This window comes from Epinephelus fuscoguttatus, linkage group LG3 (assembly GCF_011397635.1).
Source record: "Epinephelus fuscoguttatus linkage group LG3, E.fuscoguttatus.final_Chr_v1".
Lineage (NCBI taxonomy): Eukaryota > Metazoa > Chordata > Actinopteri > Perciformes > Serranidae > Epinephelus > Epinephelus fuscoguttatus.
The window spans coordinates 42,876,015-42,881,062 of NC_064754.1; the positions used below are offsets into that span (position 1 = coordinate 42,876,015).

The 5,048-nt window shown below is 42.9% G+C and overlaps 2 long non-coding RNA genes across 2 annotated transcripts; both read right to left on the minus strand.

Moving 5' to 3' along the window:
• On the minus strand, positions 1-1,289 carry LOC125885718 (uncharacterized). The gene is made up of 3 exons (XR_007448929.1): positions 1,165-1,289; positions 197-263; positions 1-71 (listed from the first exon to the last, which is right to left on the minus strand). It is a non-coding gene; the product is annotated as an uncharacterized LOC125885718 (long non-coding RNA).
• Positions 1,290-1,645: 356 nt separating this feature from the next.
• LOC125885716 (uncharacterized) lies at positions 1,646-3,082 on the minus strand. Its single transcript, XR_007448926.1, has 4 exons — positions 2,579-3,082; positions 2,360-2,473; positions 1,977-2,254; positions 1,646-1,782 (listed from the first exon to the last, which is right to left on the minus strand). It is a non-coding gene; the product is annotated as an uncharacterized LOC125885716 (long non-coding RNA).
• Positions 3,083-5,048: the final 1,966 nt, after the last annotated feature.

Here is a 5,048-nt window from a genome sequence, read left to right on the forward strand (position 1 = left end):
GTGATGATGTGCAGAGAGGCACGTGTCCCATTCTGACAGCTGGTGATGTTTAACTGCAGACCTGCTGCCAGCTATACGAACACACAGTGAACCACATTGACTGTCAACAGGCTGTTTGTGTGTCTACTTGGAGGTTGGACACAATATCAGCTTAAGACTGACCCGTTATTTGAAATTATCTCAAACTTGAACTGACCTGCTATATTAATGTTAGCTGACGTGGAATTAATGGAGTCTTCTGCTAGTGCTGCTTGGAGTAATGCCTGTTGGAGAAAAACAACATACATCAGAGATACTGAACTGAAAACACTGTCGAGCCTGAATCATTCTGACCTCTTTTTTCACTTTGAGCTGTTATAAGGACAGCATTTCTGTAGGCTCGGACCTGGCACTGGCTCTTGGTAATAGTCCTTGAACCAGCGGACGAGTCCATTGAGGTCATCTGGGATCTATCTGAAACCCTCAGGCATGAGGGTTTCAGATAGATCCCAGATTTTTCCCATGATGGTCACAAACTCAATCCTGAAAGAAAGGGTTATGACATCCTGAAAATGAACTCTAATTATTAGTTGAGGTGCTCCAGATTGTGACGATTATTCCTGATGAGACCAAACGTTCACACAGAGAGGGAGGTAAGGGTTAAAGTTCATTTCAGTGTCCTTTCCTAGCTTGAAATCAGCCCCAGAATCACACTTGCTGCTGGCGGATAAAAGACAAAAGACCCTTCATGCCTCCTTATGCTACTGCCCTGACACACATTTTGGGTGGGTGTGAGCAGTTCCAATACATTCCTACACATAAAAATGAAACTAAGTACATCTCCAGCATTTCTATATCAATGCAAATGTGTGCATCTCATGAATTGGTCTTCTTTAGAAAGACAAAGACGGGTGGGTAGTGGTTGGCAGTCCTTAGCTGACCTTGGTTTTCCACAGGGTTGGTACTTTACTGTCAGCTCTCTACTGGCAGACACATATTTGTGTGTCTCTGGGTGCTCACGTGACCTGTCCAGAACCTCAATGTATGAATCAGTGCTGCGGGGAACATTAGTAGTTTTGTAGGTATGCTCATGTTACTACAATAAGTTGAAACCAGATGTATTTCAATTACGTCTTTAGTATATACCATATTATGTATCACCACCATACTGCTCAAAATTCTGACCTGTGTCCCAGAGAAGCTGTGTCAATCTTAATGAATCCGGCACAGTTAATGAAGACCTTGGGCCTCATGTGGCACATGGTAACCAGCTGAGTGCCGTTTTCCAGACGAGGGTTTTTCTGTTTCAGGATCTAGAACCACATATAAGTATGGTAGTCAAACACAGTGAGGTCTAAAATAGGATACTCCACTCTATGCATAACTACACAGGGTCCCATTCTGGCCCTCCTTTCTTGCTATATACAGTATTGGTTTACCTTGAGCAGGTGGGAACCTTTTCTGGGGCTAAAGAGCATTCAGCAGGTCCTCCTACACCACATAGACCTGCAGGAAGGCATAGTACTGACAGACTGACTTCAAAAAAGGCTCATTTGATAGAGGCTACAGAGGACCAACCAGTGTGTTCTTGCTACAGCTCAATTTGGATGAATGCCCATTACTGGCATAACAGAGGGACCTGTTACCTGCAGGGGATGGGGTTTGAGAAGCAGGATGTCATCATCATTGCTGCAGCGTTCAATGACAAGGGTGCACTGCATGTTCCACTCCTGGACCTGGTGGCTGAATTCATCTCTCTAGTAAAACTGCTTGATCTCCTCAAAGTAAGTCTGGTCTCCGTATCTGCCCAGCACAGATGAGAAAATCATTTAGCTCAGGGCTGTATTTACAGCAGAGCATAACAGGACATGCTTCAGCCTGGTCAAAAAAACAACAACATCTCATTACTGAACTGTGATGTTGTAACTCATTTCTTACACAATTATCTTAAACAAGTTATGAATGTACAAACAAACAAAAAGTCTATCCATCTGTACCTCTCTAAATCAGCTGTGTTGAGTGGGCGTATTCCATCAGATAGCCGCTTGTCCAGGTCTGCTGAATTCTGCTCAAAGTGGTAGGAATGCATCCTTTGGAACAGGGGTCAGGTTCTGTTCACGCGTCTTTAGCTGGGTCGACTAGGAAGTCAAGAGAATCCTCACTGATTGGAAGTTTCACAATCAATGAAGTGGTCGTCATGCAGTAAACATAGTGTAGTGGTCTATCACCTTCTCATCCCACTGCCAAACTGTCCACAGATCATTGATGTTCAGCTCTGGCTCCAAATAGAGAGGAGACATTTCACATAATATAGTAAATTCCATAATAAATATGCAGGCCTGAAAAATACATTACAGCTACTCAGGTATGTGTGCAGTACCTCAAAGTGTTGATTTCTCATCAAATTCAGGGTCTCTTTAATCTTCTGAATGGTGCTGGGGTCCTTTCTGCTGAAATTAGTAGTTGGCCCTCTCTGCAAATAGTCTGTATTCTCCTGAAATAAGCATAAAAGGGTTTGATTTCAGTTAATAAAAAACACACATTTGCCCACAGAGATGCTAGTCTGCAGTATTGTGTCTGTTTTGCTGTCCATCATTACCTGCATAGAGATGGTGGGGGTGGAGAAGGCGCTTCTGTAAATCCATTCAGCCAATGAATTAATATTGAGATGAAGGGCCATTGGGCCAATAATAAAGACAATGACAGAGTTTGGCTAACGTAACACAAACACAAGTAAATTTAGCGCACAAACTTGCTTAACACGTTAGCCAATGAGAGAGATGTGAAGCCACTTGAAAGTAGGCTATATCATTATTAAAACAGCAGGCATTCATGACACAGCAATTAATGACCACTGTGTGTTAATATTGCTCCTATTACGGTAGATTATAGTAGATTATGCTTTTAGGTTTGCTTGACTTTGGAAACGCACAAGAATTCCTGGTCAGCAGCAACGCAGCAATACTAAAGTTCAGTCAGTTCTTGGTCGGATATGCAACACGCTATCCCGCCACTAGAGGGCATGTGACCAACTTTCCGCTTGACCAATGTGTATCGCTGCTCTGGTATTGTAGGGGGCGGACGTTTATTCAGTTCAGTTCAATTCTTTATTTCAGACCCAGGGGGATCCATATCACAATAAAAACACAGTAAAAAGACAGCATAGTAAAAATAAGAAAGAAAAATAACACACAACAAAAATACAAAGCCTTCCGCAATGTTCAGTGTCTAACATACAGACATGTTCGCCAATGGTTCCACAGTCTGGAAGAAAATCTGACAGAACTGCGTACAGGGTTAGCTGACTCAGATGCCCTACACATAAATCCATACATCAGGTTATGCAGAACAGCAGCGCAGGTAGGTAGGCTACCCCGACACTAACATCCTTTCCTGTAACAAGTAAAGAATTTATCTCTGTGATAAAAGCTTTTCCTGGCGGCCTGTCTCACCTAATGAAGTGTCACCTACAATTCCAAGAAGTACTAAGGATAGAATCTCTGTTATTTGTAAATGGTCTAGATTTTATGGATTGTAAGTGTAACAATAAACACATACATAATGCACTCTATGAAAAAAGGAAAATTAGTCCCAGAGGGAAAGCTTTTTGGAAAACAACTTTACTGACATTGACTGGCAGAGAGCTTGGCTTTTACCATACAAATTCTGCATTAACAATAAAATTAAACAAGCGCACATCAAAATTTTACACAGTATATACAGTACAGGCCAAAAGTTTGGATACACCTTCTCATTCAATGCGTTTTCTTTATTTTCATGACTATTTACATTGTAGATTCTCACTGAAGGCATCAAAACTATGAATGAACACATGTGGAGTTATGTACTTAACAAAAAAAGGTGAAATAACTGAAAACATGTTTTATATTCTAGTTTCTTCAAAATAGCCACCCTTTGCTCTGATTACTGCTTTGCACACTCTTGGCATTCTCTCCATGAGCTTCAAGAGGTAGTCACCTGAAATGGTTTCCACTTCACAGGTGTGCCTTATCAGGGTTAATTAGTGGAATTTCTTGCTTTATCAATGGGGTTGGGACCATCAGTTGTGTTGTGCAGAAGTCAGGTTAATACACAGCCGACAGCCCTATTGGACAACTGTTAAAATTCATATTATGGCAAGAACCAATCAGCTAACTAAAGAAAAACGAGTGGCCATCATTACTTTAAGAAATGAAGGTCAGTCAGTCCGGAAAATTGCAAAAACTTTAAATGTGTCCCCAAGTGGAGTCGCAAAAACCATCAAGCACTACAACCAAACTGGCACACATGAGGACCGACCCAGGAAAGGAAGACCAAGAGTCACCTCTGCTTCTGAGGATAAGTTCATCCAAGTCACCAGCCTCAGAAATGGCAAGTTAACAGCAGCTCAGATCAGAGACCAGATGAATGCCACACAGAGTTCTAGCAGCAGACCCATCTCTAGAACAACTGTTAAGAGGAGACTGCGCGAATCAGGCCTTCATGATCAAATAGCTGCTAGGAAACCACTGCTAAGGAGAGGCAACAAGCAGAAGAGATTTGTTTGGGCCAAGAAACACAAGGAATGGACATTAGACCAGTGGAAATCTGTGCTTTGGTCTGATGAGTCCAAATTTGAGATCTTTGGTTCCAACCGTGTCTTTGTGAGACGCAGAAAAGGTGAACGGATGGATTCCACATGCCTGGTTCCCACTGTGAAGCATGGAGGAGGAGGTGTGATGGTGTGGGGGTGTTTTGCTGGTGACACTGTTGGGGATTTATTCAAAATTGAAGGCACACTGAACCAACATGGCTACCACAGCATCCTGCAGCGACATGCCATCCCATCCGGTTTGCGTTTAGTTGGACGATCATTTATTTTTCAACAGGACAGTGACCCCAAACACACCTCCAGGCTGTGTAAGGGCTATTTGACCAAGAAGGAGAGTGATGCTGCGGCAGATGACCTGGCCTCCACAGTCACCGGACCTGAACCCAATCGAGATGGTTTGGGGTGAGCTGGACCGCAGAGTGAAGGCAAAGGGGCCAACAAGTGCTAAACACCTCTGGGAACTCCTTCAAGACTGTTG